Source organism: Coffea eugenioides, chromosome 2, assembly GCF_003713205.1.
Source record: "Coffea eugenioides isolate CCC68of chromosome 2, Ceug_1.0, whole genome shotgun sequence".
Taxonomy (NCBI): Eukaryota; Viridiplantae; Streptophyta; class Magnoliopsida; order Gentianales; family Rubiaceae; genus Coffea; species Coffea eugenioides.
In genome coordinates, this window is record NC_040036.1 from 64,374,324 (window position 1) to 64,395,723 (window position 21,400).

The window sequence follows — 21,400 nt, forward strand, 5'->3', positions numbered from 1 at the left end:
AAACTACATACAAACAAGTCTGAATAAATAGAACATAAACAAGCCTAAAGCTTGTTCATATCGAGATAGCATGCCAATCTTGACCTAAAGGAACAAAAACTTAACTTCAACTCAGAGCAACCCTGAACAAATTTAATTAGGCCATATTTGAAACCTTTACTGAATAATACAGGAAAGCAAGCAAACCCAAATTCAAAATACATAAAAAAATCTAACTAAAGAGAGTAAAGGAAAAAGAGAAAGAAAAGGAAAGAAAAGGAAAGAAACTAAAGACTAAAACATGTGGCCAATGATTTTTGGAAAACCTCTAGGCACATCTTAGTAACGATTTCATCCAAATTTAAACATGAATGGACTAATCAAAATACCCACCACATGTATGTTTCATCAAAAAATTATTTAAAGTACTCATACTTTTACAAAAGAAAACCAAGTTTCAATGACAAATCCCATATTCAACTCATGTTTTATATTTAAAGTTCAATCCAAAATTTGGAAGAAAGGTACCCACAAATTTCACACATCCTCAAGAGTAAAACCATCAAATTAAAGCAAGGCCTTAATCAACCAAATAAGTTTCACCATTTTTTAGCCCCAAAGAAGAAGGAAAACATAAAAAAGAAATTTACAAGATGCATCCAAACACAAAAAATAGAAAGAACAAGGCTTAAGAGGTTTTACATAAACGTGTTAATCCAAAACAAATCAGAAATGAATAGCTTTTAAAGGCAAAAATTTGACTTCAAGCTCCTAAGACTTAGGAAGCTGGGCTGACTTTTTGGCAAGGTTGATGTCAAATTTGATGAGTTTAAAGCTGTCTTCTCATGAAACTTTCAACATAAAAGTTGATCTCCTATATCTCAAGAGTAATTAGAAAAAAAAAAAGAATCTCTGGAAAAAAATCCACAAAAGAGTGAGAATAGAGGTCGCAAAGTTGGGTTACTCGCTCAATTTGAAGCTTTCTAGAAAAATGAAGAAGAAACCTCTCTCTCATTGTATTTTGTTTCCTTTTTCTTTCTTTTTCATGCGGTTGTGCTCTCTCTAAACCCTAGAATCCTCCCAAACAATGTAAGCTTTTGTATGGATATCAATTTTTTTAGAATTATTTTTATTTTTGGAGTCTAGAATAACACTCCAAAAGCATACACAATCTCAAGCACACTGGTTGAATAAGGGATTCTACAGTTTGAAAAAAACTAACAGATGGTTTGTTCCCTTTTCCTAAATTCATCATGCTACCCTAAAATGCGTGCTACAATTTCATCAAGCACAAACCAATACATAATTAAAGATTTTCCTGGTTGGTGTAGCACTAGGACCGGAGGATTCAACAAGTAATCTTTGATCTTATCAAAAACCTATTGGCAATCTTTGTGAGGACTTGCAAATTCATTTATATTTTCTTATAATTTTCTTTATTCTTGAATAAGTTAATTTATAATTTCCTTAATACTAAATTACTTGCCTTAGTAGGTATAGCAAATAATAGAGTTGAGAGTTTTACTTTTACTTTTATAGTTGGTGCATGCTAGGATTTAAGGTGTATCATGATAGTGTGATCAATTGGTGAGGTGTGTGTACTAAATTTGGTGGATAAGAATGGGTATTACGTAAGAGGAAGTATGTGATTAAAAGTGCTAAGAGTAAGTTAGTGAATCATAAGTTAAAACAAAAAATACAAGAGAGTTAAGGAAATAGGCTTGAACCGATGCGCGCCATTTGTTACCGGTTGAGGACACCACTTGACCAATACTTTCTTTCCCTAATCTTCTTATTTTCCTTTCATTTATCCTCGCCTAATTTAGCCCTAAAGCTGGCCAAAATTCTTGACCAAGAGAAGGAAGAAAAGAAAAAAAAAAGGGGGAAAACTTGGCTCGCCAAGTGTCGGTGATCAAGGGTTTTGTTGACCAAAGATTTCTTTCCTTCTTATCTTTCTTCTAGCCAAACTTTCCTTCATTTTTTTCTTCATCTTGGCCGAGAGTGAGGGAGAGAAAAAGAGAGAAGAAAAACCTTCATTTCCATCTTGATTTTGCCTTGTTTGAGTTAGAATCACAAATCTAAACCGAATAAAGTTGCACCAAGGAAGCAAGGAAGCTTGTAGTGGAAAGTTTTTGGAGAGGAAAGCCTTGGTTCTTCACTTTCTTCAAGGGATTTGAAAGTACTAAGTTGGAAAACTTCCTTTCTCTTTCTTATCTTGCAATTTATGGTGAAGATGACTTGAAATTGGAAGTTTTATGGATGATAACCTAGATTGGTGAAGATTGGTAAAATTTCAGCCTAGGGTTTTACTTTTTCAGCCTTGTTTTATAGTTTTCATCCATGATATGATGGTATCTAGTTTTGTTATGGACTTGTGTGAAGATTTGTAGCTTTATTGTGACCTTTTAGCTTTCAAATAGGAATTTTCAGCTTTAGTTCTAAAATTTCAGCTTTATTATATATGGTGTTTATATGCTAGAGATAAACTTAAATTAGATGGTTTTGTGGCCTAGTATAAGAACCGATTTTACGTTGTAACTTGTGGTGTTGATTTGGGTTGATTTGACATGAAACTTGGCATGAAAAATATGAGGAAAAGCTACGGAAAATAGGGGAAGTGCTACCCATTTTTCCTCTTGTAGGGTAAGTGAGTGAAAGTGGAAATAGGGTTGTGACTTATGATTGATTTGGACTTAGTTTACTTAGGGATGTTTAAGTTGACCTTGTGGGTGACTTATACAAGGTGACTTATAAGCTGAAATTTTACCAAAAGTATACATTTCTCAAAGATAAAGTAACGGCGACTTTAAACAAGATTTCTAGTTGCATATATCAAGTTATAAATTTAAAAGTTGCAATCATTTCTTTACCAAAACCAAAAGAGCGGGCATGTATTTTCTAGGATTTATCAAGCATTATGATTACCATTTAAATGAGTTCTATTTACTTGATTTTTTTTATATGAATAAGCAAAGGTCGTATATTTTGAAACCGTACTTGATTGTATTTTGCTATTCGACATTTGATCGCAGATTTTGAATCCAGTCAGGGAGCTAGGTCTGAACTCGATTTTGATAAATAGTAAATCATTGGTGAGTGTTTCTTGCATGTGTATGCTTTAAAAGACTATGTGGAATGTTGTGAATGTTGTCTGAATGTTAAATGCTTTTCAATGATTGTTAAATGGATTTTCAATGGGCAAATGTATACTTTATCGCACTCGACCCAAGCAAAAGTGAATTTTCAATAATTGAATGCTACTTGTGCATGAATGTAAGCCTTTTGGCTAAATTGGGCCTTTGCCTTTGTTGCCAGTTGACTCGAGCCAGAAGCGGATTCAGTCGGGCGGCTGGTGACCCTGGGACAATGTTTGGTATACTCGAGTATTACCACAAAATCTGGTGGAGAACTGGCCAGTGAATTCAATGCAATGAAATCAACGAATGAATGACATGAACACTAAAGAAGTTTTCACTTGCAAATGGTTTCTAATGTCGGAGGGATAAGAAAAATGGTTGGCGAATGAATGAATGAATGACCTAAATGAATGGCTCCAAGTGAGCACGTATCCTTTCAATGAATGAACGATTGATTCTTGAATGACTGCTTATTACTGTGCCAAGTGTGTAAAGTGCTAAATGTAAATGTTTCTGTGTTTTGCCGGTTTGATTGCTTGTTTGGGAACCTCACTGAATTTTTAGCTCATCCCATTAGTTGGCTTCCTTACATGAGTGGAGGTTGGAGCAAGTAAGTGTGATCTAGTGTGTATAAGTTCCTTGTACTTGTACTTTTATGGATTGAATGTATTTGGGATATTTGACAATATAAAGCTACATTTCACTTTTGACTTGAACTAATAAAGTTGAATTATGGTTGATTTGAGAACCTTCTATGTTAATTTAGAGGTGTGAATTATCATTTTCAAGAATGCTAGTGAGTGAGTCCCGGCGAGAAACTCTCTAGTTCGCCTTAAGAGGCGGTAAGGTCGTCATAGGTGGTATCAGAGCCGCCTCGTGTGGTCTCTGTGCGGGGTGAGTTTCGGTCAAGTGGTGTTATGGTCCCCATTATGTGAATGAGTAAAGGATTAAGCACTCTTCGTGAGTATAAACTGTGAATCAAGAATGTTATAGGCGTAAAACCTTTGTCAGGATATTTGGAGAAAATAGATATGTACGTCAGGTAAGAATCTCTAATATAGGTGATTTACTCTTGGGACCGAGCGGCTCGAGTTGTGAATTATCATATTTTCATATTCTTGCACCCAAGTACCGAAGAATTGATACTTTTATGATGATCATGAGTGAAATTGAGGTAAGTATGGAAGATGCGAATAGTATGGACTTGGGATATATTGAAGATATTTGTGATGTTTAGGATCCTTATTATTCGGTGCACATAACTGGTTATACTTCTTGGAGTTTTGATTACGTGTAGTGCTTGAGCAAATCCTTGGATTTAATGTCCAATAGGGTGACGTTCTTAGTTACTAAGTGATGATAGAATCCGATGTACGGGATACAAGAATTCAATGATGAAGGGCTACTGATGCGATTAGGTCATGCTTATATGAATTGCTTTTGGATCGAAAGAGTAGATTATTACCTTGGATTGGCATTACTAATGATGTATTTGAATTTGTACATGCAATTAAAGAGTTTTGTGCTTTGACTAATTTGAGATGCTTGTGGATGAGGTAGTACAAGTAAAGTAGTCAAGGAAGCTCAAAGGTATGCAGGCCTTAATGAACTTAATCTTGAGCCTAATGTAGGACAACCTGCGCCTGAGGGAGAAGTAGAATCTGTCGGTTTGGTAATGAACTACGGTAGAGACTTGAGATTGTAGGATGTGAGTTTAAGTAGTTGATATGACACGTAGTTTCCTTATTTTGCCACTGTATGCATTTTTGTTAGTAACATGCCAATGCTACCGTTTATAGTACTTGCTTTTGTTTTATATACCTGGTCTTGATTAGGTTGATATGTATAGTTTTTGTGACTTGTTATATGAAATTGAGATGCTATAAATATACTAAGCATGTTTCCTTCATTTGCCTTATTGATTTGAAAATGTCTTATTTTGCTACTATAGCCAATTATTTTGTTCATGTACTATATAGTCCATTTTGACAAAACAAAGAGAGAAAAGAGAGAGAATGGTATGGAGGGTAGACGAAATCAAGGATGAGGGGTTAGCCAGGGACGTGTGTTAGGCCTGAAGACAATCTAAGAGGGGGGTGAACTAGGTTGATTAAAAAAAACTAATCAGGTTATGGGTACTTTTTGCTCAATACGAAATTTACCCTCTTTTCTAAGTGATCACACAATGAATCAATCAATAAAGAAGCAATATCACTTAAGAGAAGTAGAAGAGATATGCAATTTAAGGATCACAAAATGATAAATAAATAAAAGAGAAGAATTGCAAACCAATTGACTACCAAGCTCCTCTTAAACTTGAAGATCAATTCACAAAACAAGGTTCTTCAAATTGATGAAATACAACCAATCTTGTGTACAAAGGAAGGCTCACTTTCTTCTTGCCCCAAGTTTCACTTGGTCAAGTTAGAAAATTTTTTAATCTCTCAGGATAACCTTCACAAAGCTACACTATTGAAATATTCTCTTACAAATGAAAAGCTTACAAAGAATCTTACACCACAAAGAGTACAAATATTTCTTGGAGAGTATTTTCTTATTAAAACTACTCTTGATCTTTTGTATTCTCAGTGTGCAAAAAGTATTTTGAAGTTTCTGACCATGTACTATTTATGGGAGACCAAGAAAGTGCTTTATTAAAGCTTCCAACGGATAGAAGATAGCAGAAGAGTCGACTAGCCGTTGGGAGTATCGGACGTCCGATACTTCCGATGCTTGCGTCCAAAAGCGGATAGAGAGTTTGAAAAATCATTTTAATTCTTTTGGACGTTCGGTGATGATGTTTTTCATCCAATATGATCGTCCGGTACCTGCCCTGTCTATCGGATGTCCGATATTGTCATTGTGAGCGTCCGACAGCTTTTGACTTCTTTTTTATTCTTTCAATTGCTTTTTGAATCAAATTTCTTCAGAGCTGAACAGCTTTCTCATTGAAAAAATATTAGTTTAAATTATCCAATTATTTTGTAAACATCAAAAAATCGGGATCAAAATCATCAACATGGGGCTAACTGTGGACTTGGGGATAGGTAAGTACAAGAACTAAGAGAAACAAGGGACGCGGTGGCCGAGCAATAACAAGAACCAAGGGTCAAAGCAGAGGATCAGGTAGCTATGGCCATACGACGAATGATTGATATTTTGGCGTGTCTAGTGGAACAACAGGGTCAGGCACCTGTTCACCAACCTAGGGACCCTGAAATAGGAGAGGACAGGGTTTTAGAGCGTTTTCAAAAGTTTTTTTCACCAAAATTCTTTGGAGGATCTGACCCGGAAGTAGTTGAAAACTAGTTGGAGGCAATAATTAATATTTTTGTAGCCTTGTATTATACGAAGGAAAGACAAGTGGCTTTTGCCGTCTTTCAGTTTGAAGGACCGGTTAGGGCATGGTGGAATGTTATTAGGGCAAAGTGGGAGAGAGAACAGACGGTATGGATTTGGGTAAATTTTGTGAGAGAATTTAATGAGAAATACTTCCCATCTCTAGTCCAAGAGAAAAGAGAGAATGATTTCATTAGGTTACACCAATGAACCTTAAGCGTGGCTGAATATGAAACACAATTCACTAAACTATCCAAATTTGCTCCGAAATTGGTGGTTACGGAGTAGAGGAGAATGAGACGGTTTATCCAGGGGTTGAATATGGAGATCCAAGAAGCTTGAGCAGCAGTTCAGGTTAATACTTTTACTAACACTCTTGAGAAGGCCTAAAGGATAGAGAATGTAAAGTCACAAGTAAAAATTTTTCAAGCACGAAAAAGGAGTGTACCTAGTAGTACACCTGAGAAATTTAGGAAAAATGTAACGCCTTCTAAAGTAAGAAGAGCAAACCTTCCGGCTTACCCACCATGGATATTAGGAACCTTAGAAGAAGCTTCTACAAAAGGAAGTCAAATAGGACAAGAGGGAATTTCTCGAGAAGTCCAAAAAGTGGCTCCTTGCTTGGCTTGTGGATACTGTGGGAACACAAATCACACTGAGGATGAATGTTGAAGGAAGGGACGAAAGTGCTTGATTTGCGGGAGTGCTGACCTCCCATTAAATTAACAACTGTTCGAGGAATCAGCAACGAGAAAATAATTCTCAACAAGTGAATAGAACCACCCCTAAACAAACTAAAGAAAGAGAAAACAGACCAAGAGTTCCAACGTGGGTATATGTCATAAACAAGCAACCGGCTCTAGAGTCATCTGAGGTGATAGAAGGTAAAAATTTCGAGCGCGAAATTTTCTTAAGGGGGAGAGAATGTGAGAACTTGCAAATTCATTTATATTTTTTTTATAATTTTCTTTATTCTTGAATAAGTTAATTTATAATTTTCTTAATACTAAATTACTTGCCTTAGTAGGTATAACAAATAATAGAGTTGAGAGTTTTATTTTTACTTTTATAGTTGGTGCATGCTAGAATTTAAGGTGTATCATAATAGTGTGATCAATTGGTGAGGTGTGTGTACTAAATTTGGTGGATAAGAACGGGTATTACGTAAGAGGAAGTATGTGATTAAAAGTGCAAAGAGTAAGTTAGTGAATCATAAATTAAAACAAAAAATATAAGAGAGTTAAGAAAATAGGCTTGAACCGATGCGCGCCGTTTGTTATCGATTGAGGACACCACTTGACCAATACTTTCTTTTCCTAATCTTCTTATTTTCCTTTCATTTATCTTCGCCTAATTTAGCCCTAAAGCTGGCCGAAATTCTTGACCAAGAGAGGAAGAAAAGAAAAAAAAAGGGGGAAAAACTTGGCTCGCCAAGTGTCGGCGATCAAGGGTTTTGTTGACCAAAGATTTTCTTTCCTTCTTATCTTTCTTCTAGCCAAACTTTCCTTCATTTTTTTCTTCATCTTGGCCGAGAGTGAGGGAGAGAAAAAGAGAGAAGAAAAACCTTCATTTCCATCTTGATTTTTGCCTTGTTTGAGTTAGAATCACAAATCTAAACCGAATAAAATTGCACCAAGGAAGCAAGGAAGCTTGTAGTGGAGAATTTTTGGAGAGGAAAGCCTTGGTTCTTCACTTTCTTCAAGGGGTTTGAAGGTACTAAGTTGAAAAACTTCCTTTCTCTTTCTCATCTTGCAATTTATGGTGAAGATGACTTGAAATTGGAAGTTTTATGGATGATAACCTAGATTGGTGAAATTTCAGCCTAGGGTTTTACTTTTTCCGCTTTGTTTTATATTTTTCATCCATGATATGATGGTATCTAGCTTTGTTATGGACTTGTGTGAAGATTTGTAGCTTTGTTGTGACTTTTTAGCTTTCAAATAGGAATTTCCAACTTTAGTTCTAAAATTTCAACTTTATTAGAACATTTTCCAACTTTGATATATGGTGTTTATATGCTAGAGATAAGTTTAAATTAGATGGTTTTGTGGTCTAGTATAAGTGCTGATTTTACCTTATAACTTGTGGTATTGATTTGGGCTGATTTGACATGAAATTTGGCATGAAAAATAGGAGGAAAAGTTAAGAAAAATAGGGGAAGTGTTGCCCGTTTTTTTCCCTTGTGGGGTAAGTGAGTAAAAGTGGAAATAGGGGTGTGACTAGTGATTGATTTGGACTTAGTTTACTTAGAGATGCTTAAGTTGATCTTGTGGGTGACTTATAAATTGAAATTTTGCCAAAAGTGTACATTTCTCTAAGATAAAGTAACAGCGACTTTAAAAAAGATTTTCTAGTTGCATATATCAAGTTATAAACTTAAAAGTTGCAATCATTTCTTTACCAAAAGCAAAAGAGCGGCATGTATTTTTTAGAGTTTATCAAGCATTATGATTACCATTTAAATGAGTTCTATTTACTTGATTTTTTCTTTGATATGAATAAGCATAGGTCGTATATTTTGAAACCCTATTTGATTGCAGTTTGCTATTCGACATTTGATCGTAGATTTTGAATCCAGTCAGGGAGTTAGGCCTGAACCTGGTTTTGATAAATAGTAATCATTGGTGAGTGTTCCTTGCGTGTGTGTGCTTTAAAAAACTATGTGGAATGTTGTCTGAATGTTAAATGATTTCCAATGATTGCTAAATGGATTTTCGATGGGCTAGTATGTACTTTATCTCACTTGACCCAAGCAAAAGTGAATTTTCAATGATTGAATGCTACTTGTGCATGAATGTAAGCCTTTTGGTTGAATTGGGCCCTTGCCCTTTATTACTAGTTGACTCGAGCCAGAAGCGAATTCGGTCGGACGGCTGGTGACCCTGGGACAATGTTTGGTATACTCGAGTATTACCACGAAATCTGGTGGAGAACTGGCCAGTGAATTCAATGCAATGAAATCAATGAATAAATGACATGAACACTGAAGGAGTTTTCACTTGTAAATGTTTTCTAATGTCGAAGGGATAAGAAAAATGGTTGGCGAATGAATGAATGAATGACTCCAAGTGAGCATGTATCCTTTCAATGAATGAACAATTGATTCTTGAATGACTGCTTATTACTGTGCCAAGTGTGTAAAGTGCTAAATGTAAATGTTTCCGTGTTTTGCCTATTTGATTGCTTGTTTGGGAACCTCACTGAGGTTTTAGCTCATCCCATTAGTTGTTTTCCTTACAGAAGTGGAGCAAGTAAGCGTGATTTAGTGTGTATAAGTTCCTTGTACTTGTACTTTTATGGATTGAATGTATTTGGGATATTTGGCAATGTAAAGCTACGTTTCACTTTTGGCTTGTAAATGAAGTTGAATTATGGTTGATTTGAGAACCTTCTATGTTAATTTAGAGGTATGAATTACCATTTTCAAGAATACTAGTGAGTGATTCCCGGCGAGAGTTGGGCAGGCGTCCCGCCAAACCCTCTGGTTCGCCTTAAGGGGCAGTGGGGTCGTCACAATCTTTATCTCAAAAAGAATTACTAATAAATATAGAAGATAATAAAGAATTAATAGATAGTAATACTGCACAATCTAGTAATACTAACCTTCTCTTTATTTAGGAAGAAGTGGAAGTAGAAGTGGACAACCCCAAGAACTTCATATGCAGAATATAAACCCCTAGAAATAGAAACAAAACCTAAAGGAAGAAGATTCTTGAAAAAGAAGATATTATAGGGAATGAACTCCAAAAGCATTGGAATAAAATTAAATTATATTGTCAATTAGAACTAAAAGATCCAAATTTCATAATAAAATCTAAAAAAATAGAAGCTACTAATGAAAATTTTAAAGAATTTGAAATGCACATACAGGATCTAGTAAAGTTGGGAGTAATAAGAAAATCAAATAGTCCCCATAGTAATCCTGCCTTTATTGTAATGAAGTATGGTGAAATAGTACGGGGAAAAAGTAGAATGGTAATAGACTATAGAAGGTTAAATGATAACACAATAGATGATAGTTATGATATTCCAGATAAAACAGAATTAATAAATAGAATCCAAGGTAGTATGATTTTTAGTAAGTTTGATTGTAAATCAGAGGCCTTGTTTGGCAATCAAATTTTTGGCCAAATTTGTCAGCTACAAGTTTTTTAACAACTTTAATTATAGTAACCTCAAAAAATTTTTCAAAATTTTTAAACTATACACTTCAAAATATTCAAAAATTTACACACTTCAAAAACTTTTTCTACAATTTCTACAGTAAGCTACAGTAAAATTTTAAATAAATATCCAAAAAATTCACTTGCCAAATAGGGTCAGAATTTTGGCAAATTAGGATGCATCCTGACAGTACAACTTGGATAGCATTTATATGCCCTCTTGGACATTTTGAATGGCTAGTATTGCTCGTTGGGCTTAAGAATGCACCTTCAATTTTTTAAAGAAAAATGGATAATATATTTAACAAATATAAAGAATTTATGTGTATATATAGATGATTTATTAGTACACTCAAAAAATAAAAAAGAATGTGTCAGCCATTTAAAACTTGTAATGGCAGAATTTTTAAAATATGGTATAATAATTAGTAGTAATAAAGCTCAATTTTTCAAACAAAACATAGAATTTCTTGGAGTAGAACTAGGACAAGGGAAGATAAAACTGCAACCTCACATATGTAAGAAAGTTTTAGAATACCCAGATAGGTTAGACAATAAACAGTTACAACAATTTTTAGAACTATTAAATTATGCTAGACCATTTATACAAAATCTAAACAAAATTGTAGGACCACTCTATAGTAAATTAACACCTACAGAACAAAAGAATTTTAACATAGATGATGAAAAACAAGTGAAGAAAATTAAAAATTAGTCAAAAACTTACCACCTTTAAGATTACTATTAGATACAGATTATTTAAGAATAGAGACAGATGGTTGTGAGATAGGATGTGGAATTGTTGAAGAAGTGTGTAGATACAATAGTAGTAAATTTAGAGAAAAGGGTCTTAGTAGTATAGACTACGAAATATTAGCAGTAATATATGAATTAAATAGTTGTAAATTATTCATTATCAATAAATAAGAAATACTAGTTAGAATAGGCTGTGAAGCAATAGTAAAATTTTATAATAATAAAAATAGTGTCGCGCCCCATTTTTCGCGATGAAAAAGGGCCTAAAATGGGACTTTAAAGAATGCGACAGTTCGGATCCAAAATTTAGTTTAAAAAGAGCTTTTTTACGAAAATAGGAGTAGCCAGTTGGTATTGAGTTTAGGTGTATCAAATCACCTAAAAATATTTTTAAAAAAATTAAAATAAAACAAAAATAAAATAAACCCCTTTTCGACAACTCCAAATTTTTGAAAATAAGAGAAAATGAGTTCGGGAGTCACAGTTGAAGAAAGGGAAGGCAAAGGTTTGATTGACTCAAACCTGAGACACCTTTCAACCTAGTCTAAACTAGTTGTGAGATTTAATCAAAATTGTCCTAATCTAACCCTTCAATTTATCACATTTGAATGTTTCCTATATATGGATGCAAACCTAAATTTAAAAAAGATATCGAAAGGGGCAAAATATCCATTCAAAATTTAATTGGTATCAATCGTATTAATTGCAAAATCTAAAATAATTCTTTGAAGGGATCATGAATATGCAAAAGTGGGACTCAAAAGAAATAAAAATTATAATGTATATATAGAATTATACATAACCAAAAAATTGGAATGCAACATAATAAGTACGAGGGACAAAGAAACTCGTGACACAATCTTCTTTCTTATAGGAGGTTTAATGGAGTATTTAAGATAGAAAGTTATAATTATCTATTTTCCATATTCAAAAAGTGACTCTTTTAACCTAGACAAGCAAATGAACTCATTTATTTTATAATTTTTCTAAATGATATGTAATTCTAAATGATATGGTTCACACATATAAAGGGTAAAGGAATAATATAAGGGAAAATATCATGCAAATGAGAAAAATGACCTAAAATAAAAAAAAATGCATGAAAATACAATGAATGACATACAAGGGATGAATCTAATGTGTAGACGGCCTCTGGGTCTAGCGTTGGATTAACCCATTTTTAAAAATTTTCATTAGAATTGGACTAGTAAGGAAGTGGAGAGAAAAACCACAACTAGCGTTGGACTAGTGTGGTGACGTCATGCATTCATTATCTATCTAACTACAATCTAAAATGGAAAAATATAATAAAATAAGCGTATCTATCCTATATATTACATTTGTCTATCTAATTATAATTTTTGTAAAAATAAATAAAAACATTACCTATCTATTACATTTTGAGGTATTTAAGTACCACCTAAATAACTATAAAAAATTAACTAAACAAACATTAAAAAAATTGAATAAAAATTTAAAATAAATAAACAACAAAAACACGTAAAAACATATAAACATATATGAGCACGTAGGAACACATCAAAACATATAATCAAAATTTAAAGGATGATAGAGATACCTTTCTTTCGAAGTTGTGACTAAACGAGGTAAAATAGCCCTATTTATACTCAAAATTAACAAAAGGATCACATCACCAATTTAATTGGAAATATAATATATATGTGAGGGCTCTAAAATTTTTACTATTTTTGAAAGGTAAATAATAATGATGACAATATTTATATTATGTGATTTTTTCAAATTTTTGGTATTCTCATCTATTAAAATGTCATTTTTCAACTTAGTTGAATTTTTATTATTAATTGCCCGGTTATCGTTTGGTTAGCATTAAGTGTGAAACTTTGGAATGGTGACGTGGAATTTGGTCTTAAAATGAAATCTAGAGCATGTAGAGACTTTAAAGAAATAAAAAAATTATAGGATAATGTTGGTTGAGGGAAATCTAGTTAAGGATAAGATGTCACACGAGGATTCGACACATAAGCGAGTAGGTGAGATGGTCCACCTACCACACTTTAAAGGAAGAAACTAGACTTGAGAGTTCATTCTCTTTCTTCCTCCCCTGAGCCATCCAAAATTTGAGAGAGAGAGAGAGAGAGAGAGAGAGAGAGAGAGAGAGAGAGAGAAAGAGATGAAAGCTCTCCATTTCCTCCTTCATCTTGCTCTTGAAAATCACTTAAAAAATCATCAACCACCATATTTTTCTTCTTCTTCTTCTCTTCTTGTTGAGCCGAGAGAGAGAGAGAGTTTGGGAGAGAGAGAGAGAGAGAGAGACCAAGAGAGAAGAGACACCATCCATCTTGCTTCTTGAAGAGTTATGGAAGAAATCACCAAGCAACCTAGAAAATCTTTGTGACCTTTCTTGAGGAAACTTGAAGGGGTGAAACTTGGAAGGAAGTTTTGAGGTTGAATCACACTAGATCTAGTTAGATCTTGAGGTAAGAATAGAAAATCACCCTTAATCTTTAATTTCTAGCCATGAAAATATTAGATTCTTTTGATTTAAGTAAGATCCATGGTAGATCTAGTAAATTTCTTGAAGTTATACCACTAGATGTTCTAGTGGTTAAAATACTAGCATACCTCTTAATTTGTTGGTTGGATTCACTTGAAAATTTTCCATTCATAACCAAGGGCTAATGATTGATGAAGCCCTTAGGGATTTGAGTGAGTTTTTGTTGGTTAAATGGTTGTTTTGTTGGCGAAATTCTTGAGGAATTTTCGGATGAACTATCCGAATGAAGAGGGTTAATATTCAACCTTCATTTTTGACATTTTTGTGTTCTTTTTGACTAAATTTCACTCAAGTGACTTGGTATTAGGTTAAACTATGATTATATGTTGAATTGGAGTTGAAAGTTAGGAGTTTTAATGGTTAAAAGTCATTTTTATTTCACTATTTTTGGGGAAAAAACTATCCGGACAGCAATGGTGAACTCGAGACTGTTTTGCCCTTGATTTTATATTTTCACGCGTCGAATTTTGGAGAAAACTATTCTAGATACATATTATTTTCATAACTCGAGCTTACATGTCGAGTTCAAGTGAATTTGGTTTAGTTTCGCGAATTGTTGGGGCGAAACTTATTGTTTCTCTTTACGTGTTTATAGGAGTGATTGAAAACTGTGATACCGATCCTAACTTGGATTCTAAGTTTTGATTTATTAGTGAGTTTCCATGCATGTTATCTGTTTTGAATTGGCAAATGTGACATAGATGTGAACTTGATGTTGTGACTGAGATGAATAGTGTTTTGAATTGTTGAAGTGTTGTGATGTCATCTAGGTTGTTATCCCATCGACGATCAATGATTAATTGTGCATGTTGATTCTTGGGAATTCCTAAGTCCTATAGGTAAGTCTGTCGATTCGAACCAGTCATGGGACTTGGTCGAGGAGATTTGACGAGCCATAGGAGAGTATTTTATATTCACTGGATTTGGCATTTAGACTTGTCCCTTTTGAAGTGAAAACTATAGTATGCTCGAGCAATATCTATTTTAAGTGTTTTGGTTTTCGGGCCCGATAGGGGGAGTAGTTGGAAGGAGAATGAAATAAGTGGAGTTCTACATAGTGATAAAACATGAAAGTTGACGGAGTGTCGACTACGTGAAATAAGATCAAGATTCGTGGAAATTGACTCCTGAGAGCCACCCGTATCCTACCCCCTTGATATTGTTAATTATTTTATTTACTCGTTTTGAATTGTGAACTTGAAGTGTAATTTGAACTGCTCTATGTGATTGGATGCCTTTTTGGAACTCACTGGGCGTTAGCTCATTCCTTCAAATTTGTTTTCCTTTACAAGTATTGAGAACCCGAGCGAAGCCGCTGTCCGTTAGGGTGTGACTCTATTTCTTTTGTATTTTGTTTTGGGTTGTTAAACTTTGAATTCTATATTTTAGAAGCTTGTAAGACGAACTCTGATTTTATCTTAAGTATGTTGGATCGTATTGTTAGTTGGGTTGTAAGTTGAACTTAGTTATGTTATAAGTTGTGGAATTGTTATTTTAAGTACTTTGGAAGTATTTTATTCGATCGTATGAGTGAATCCTGACGCGAGTTCGGCAGAAAGTCCGGCGAACTAAAGCCGAGCCTTTGGCTTGCTCTAGGAGAAGGTGGGACTGTCATAGGTGGTATCAGAGCTTAGGTTGAATGGTCTAGGCAGAGTTAGTGTTATTAAGATACTTGTGAGTTTTATTAGGATAGAACGAAGTGTTAGGCAAGAGGGACTAAGTGTGTTTGAACTTTAGAATGTTTAAGTATCTAATTCATTTTATTCTTGCAGGTTGTGGATCGACAGGGTGATGGTGAGCATCCTAGAATTCGTCGTTCAGTGATCAGCTACCGCATGAGACCAGAGGGTCCTTATGTGGCCTATAACCCCATGATTCGAGTTAGGCGCCAGTGCGAGTGTTGGAGGACTCATGCCTACCCTGACCATGTGGTCCTATTACTCTACCATGAGAGGAGACGTTTGACTAGGATTAATAGGGAATTACGAAAGGAGATTGATAGATGTTTGGCTATGGAGGAGGCTTAGATAGCTAGGATTCGCGAGCTCGAAACTGAGGTTCGTGCGACCATTGAGCGATTGACTAGAGTGGTGAGGGATGTTTGCGATCGAGTCGGTTGCATTGTAGTTGAGTGTGAGGAGTTGATTGGAGGAGTACTTGAGACTAGTCGAGAGGAGGTGGATCCTGCGGCTGAACCTCCTAGTGATGAGGATATGGGAGGAGATCCTATGATCGAGTCTCCTGGGGCTGCAGCTGTGGCTAAGGTGGATCTATCCCAGGAGGAGGAGATTGCCAGTTCCGAGTCTTTGGAGACTTCCGCGTCTAAGGCGGATTAGGCTAGTAGGGTTGGAAGTAGTGTTTTGTGTACCCTTCTTTTGTGAGAGAAACAATTAGAGTGGTTCTTGTTCCTGTAAATGCATGCTATCGTAACTGTTTTGATTGCTACTTCCGTGTTTGCTTTTGGTTGTGACTTTTGTGTCTCTTTTGTATAAGCATGCTCATCTGATGTACTCATACACTTTTCTAATATGAATATAAAATATTTCGATTATCTTTAGAGTTTGACTTGCTAATAATTTATCTTTATATTTATTTTAAAATGTTCACCCTCTATAAGACTAATGGAAGGTAGAAGAGGTCGGGGGCGAGCAGCTAGACAATCTCATAATGTGGAAGGCGACTGAGAGTCGAGCACCGACCAAAATCATGGATCTAGAGGCGAGGTTGGGGAACAAGTGGCTACTGCTATTAACCGAATGACAGATATTCTGGAACGTTTGGCTAACCAACCAGGTCATAGAAATGTAAACCATCCCGTAAACCTTGAGGGTGGGGAGGATAGAACTCTAGAGTGCTTCCAGAGGTTTTCCTCACCTAAGTTCTCTGGAGGGTCCGATTCAGAAATGGCTGAGGGATGGTTAGAAAGAATTGCTGATATTTTTCCTGCTCTAAATTACACGGAGAAGAGGCAAGTGGCCTTTGCCATGTTTCAGTTCGAGAGAGCTGCCCGATCCTAGTGGAACATGATAAGGGCCAAGTGAGATAGAGAACAAACTCCTAGGACTTGGGTAAACTTTACCCGGGAGTTTAATGCTAAATTCCTCCCTCCACTAATCTAAGAGAAAAGGGAAGATGATTTCATCAAGTGTAAGTAAGGATTGCTAAGTGTCGCGAAATATGAGACACTATTCATCAAGTTGTCAAAGTTCACCCCTGAGTTGGTGGCTACCAAATAGAGGAGGATAAGAAGGTTTATTCATGGTTTAAATGTGAAAATACAAGAAGGTCTAGCAGCGGCCCAAATCACCAGTTTTAGTTATGCAATTGAGAGGGCTCAGAGAATTAAATGTGCAAACTCTCAAGTGAGGGCTTTTAATGCAGGAAAAAGGAATATTCCTAGTGGTAGCCGTGGTCCAGTGGACGCAAATGCTCCACCTCCCAAGTTTGGGAGAGGAATGAGTGGAGTGAACGCCTCGGGAGTCCCGAGAGGAACGATGACTAGAGGAACTATGTCGAGATGGGCATTATCTAGAGAGACGCCAAGTGGAAAGGGACAGTCAAGGAATGTCTCGCAAGGAAGCCAAGCATCAACTCCCAGTATGTATTGTAACTATTATTGGAAGACTAATCATACGGAGGATAGGTGTTGGAAAAAAGAAACGAAATGCTTGAAGTGTGGAAGTAGTGATCATCAGCTGGCTATGTGTCCTAAGGCTCAAGAGAGAAGTGGAGTTTGTCAGATGGACAAGCCAACCCCCAGTCAAGCTAGTGCAATGGGGAATCAATCGAAAGTTCCAGTTAGGGTTTATGCCCTGGATCATCAGCAAGTTCCCAATCCAACAGAGGTTGTCGAAGGTACTATCCCTATTTTTTATCGTTTAGCTAAAGTCTTAGTTGATCCTGATGCTTCGCATTCGTTTGTGAGTCCTACTTTTATGTGTGGGGTAGATATAAATCCGGCTAGATTATCTTATGATTTAGAGGTTAGAACACCTACGGAAAACCAAAGTTTGATTACAAATTTGGTGTTTAGGAACTGTGAAATCTGAGTTGGAGAAAGAAGTTATTGGTAGACCTAATGAGTTTGGACATCAAAGGGTATGATGTTATTATAAGGATGGATTGTTTAGCCCGATATCATACTAACTTGAACTGTAGGACGAAAATTATGAAATTTTGCATTTCGGAGGAAGCAATGTTAAGATTGGATGTGAAAGGAAGATTAGATTCGTCTGCCCTCATTTCAGGACTTCGGGTTAGAAAATAAATAAGTAAGAGAGTTCAAGATTATTTGGCATTTCTAATAAACCCTCCAAGTGATAAAATGAAGTTGGAAGATGTGCCAATAATGAGAGATTATCCCGACGTTTTTCCTGAGGAGTTAGAATCTTTACCTCCCGAGCGAGATGTGGAGTTTAAAATTGATTTAGTGCCAGGGACAACTCCCATTTCTCAAACCCCGTATCGGATGGTCCCTGCGGAATTTAAGGAGTTAAAGATTCAACTACAAGATTTGTTAGAGCGGGGATTCATTAGGAAAAGCGATTCACCTCGGGGAGCGCCCATATTATTTATCAAGAAAAAAGATGGGAGTTTGAGGTTGTGCATAGACTACCGAGAGTTGAATAATGTGATAATAAAGAACAATTATCCTTTACCGCTTATTGATGAACTGTTCGATCGGTTGTAAGGGTCGAAAGTATTTTCTAAGTTAAACCTTAGGCAAGGGTATTATCAGTTAAGAATTAGAAAGGAAGATGTACCAAAAATTGCTTTTAACTCGAGGTATGGACACTTTGAGTTTGTGGTGATACCCTTCGGATTGACTAATGCTCCTGTCGCATTCATGGACTTAATGCAGCGAGTCTTTAAACCATATTTAGATCAGTTTGTTGTGGTGTTTATAGATGACATTTTGGTATATTTTAAGACCCGAGAAGATCATGCCCAACACTTGAAAATAGTGCTACAAACCCTAAGAGAGCACCAATTGTATGCTAAGTTTACTAAGTGTGAATTCTTGTTGGATGAAATATTCTTTTTAAGGGCATAAGATTTCTAAAGATAGTATTTCTATAGACTCAACTAAAATTGACGCCGTTACTCAATGGAAACAACCAGAGACCCCTATGAAGGTTAGAAGTTTCTTGGATTTAACGGGATATTACAGCCGATTTATTAAGAATTTTTTGAGAATTGTTGGGCCACTGACTAATCTGACCAAAAAGCACAGCAAGTTTATGTGGAATCCTAAGTGTGAAGTTAGTTTTCAGGAGTTGAAAAAGAGTTTAACAATGGCCCCGATATTGACATTACCTAATGGAAAGGAAAGATCTATGATTTACTCAGATGCCTCTAAGGAAGGATTGGGTTGTGTTTTGATGCAAAGTGAAATTAAAATCCCATGAACAGAATTACCCAACTTATGATTTGGAATTAGTTGCAGTCATTTTCGTGTTGAAAAAGTAGAGACATTATTTATATGGGGTGACATTTGAGATTTTTACGGACCATAAGAGTCTTAAATATCTATTTTCTCAAAAGAAGTTGAATTTGAGACAGAGGCGATGAGTAGAATTTCTTGAGGATTACGACTGCACCATTAATTATCATCTTGCAAAGGCTAATGTAGTAACAGATGCATTAAGTCGAAAAACTCAAGTGGTAGGGTTAATAGTTAGAGAGTGGAGTATGTTGGAGAAGGTAAGCAAGTGGATCCTCGCCTAGAGAGACAAAAGGTTGTATTTGAAAATTTGGCATTAAAGTCTCCATTGATAGAACGCATTAAAAAGGCACAAAAGAAGAATGATATGTTGCAGAAATGATTGGATAAATTACAGAAAGAGACAACCCAAGATTTTAAGGTAGGGCCTGAAGGAGTGCTGAGATTTCGAGATCAAATCGTGGTGCCCGGTGATGAAGGAATAAGAAGGGAAATATTAGAGGAAACGTACCGATCTAAGTATACGATACACCCTGGGAGTAATAAGATGTACCAAGATTTAAAAAGGTTGTATTGGTGGGATGGTTTGAAAAAGGAAGGGGGTAGATTTGTTCAAACATGTCTTCTCTGCCAGCAAGTTAAAGTTGAGTATCAAAAACCTTCAGAACTTTTGCAACCTCTAGAGATACTCGAGTGGAAGTGGAAACATATTAATATAGATTTCGTGACAGGGTTGCCAAGGAGTCAAAAGGGGCATGACGCGGTTTGGGTAGTAGTAGATCGGCTTACTAAGACTGCACATTTCCTATCGGTGAATATGAAATACCCTTTGGAGAAACTAGCAAAACGTTATATGGATGAAATTATGAGGTTACATGGAATTCCTGTAAGTATCATTTCTGATAGGGATTCGAGGTTTGTTTCTCGATTTTCGCAAAAATTTCAAGAGACTTTGATACGAATCTCGTTGGTGAGGAGATTCGCGACCCAAGATCGCTTGTTGGATTTGACGTCGGATGCAAGAAACGGTAGCAGCGGAAACCCTACGACCCCTCTAATCCCCGTGACTACGAACCTGTTGATACTATCTCAACCCGTAATCAAACGAATTAGCGAACCTCAGGCAAGTGTAGAAGGCGCCACAATTCAAGTGCGATTCTTGAATTGATAAGCCAAACAAGAACACTAAAGTATAACTCTAAGTTGTTCAAGGGTTGCTCGAAAGTTATGGAGAAATTTCTCTCAAGTATTTTATGATAAAAATGTCTACCCTTTATTGATGTAATGTAGTGCCTTATATAGGCTACAAGTAAAAAATCCTAATCTAGTAAGGAAAAGGACTAAAGGTGCAGATGAACATGGGCCCTAATAAGTGACGAAAACGGGAACAAAAGCTACGGGCTCAACCCTTGACGGGTTGGGCCTCACGTGGGCTTTCCTTCCTAGGCAGCCCACTCTAGCAAATAATAATGAACAGAATAGCAATCCTACTCTTGGCGATTCTACGTGCAACATGCACTTAGCCAATTATTCAAACTAATCAAGTAATGTGGAAATAACTGACTATGATACTAAACGGAAACTAGGGTTTGGCAACAACCCTAATCCTCAGGTGTAGCTTTAATGCTCATTACCGGACCGCGATCACCTTCACTTGAGTGTATGAATCCTTCAAAGGACTTGTGTATGGTTTGAGTAAGTACATTGAGTTGCTCACGAAGTCTCTTCGCGCGAGGCCTAGTAATGGATCCGCTTGGAACTTGCACGCCCCTCGGTCACTTGAGCCATTGTTGGCGTGCCCACGTACCATGATGCTATCAGACTTTGGGGACCAAATTAAACTTGAGTACAGCATATCATCTCTAAACGGATCGATAGTTGGAGAGCACAATCCAGACTTTGAAGAATATGTTAAGATCATGTATAATAGAATTCAGAGGAAATTGGAGTTACCATATGACATTGGTCGAGTTTGCGTATAATAACAGTTACCATGCTTTAATTTAAATGGCACCTTACGAAGCATTTTATGGAAGAAAATGTCGAT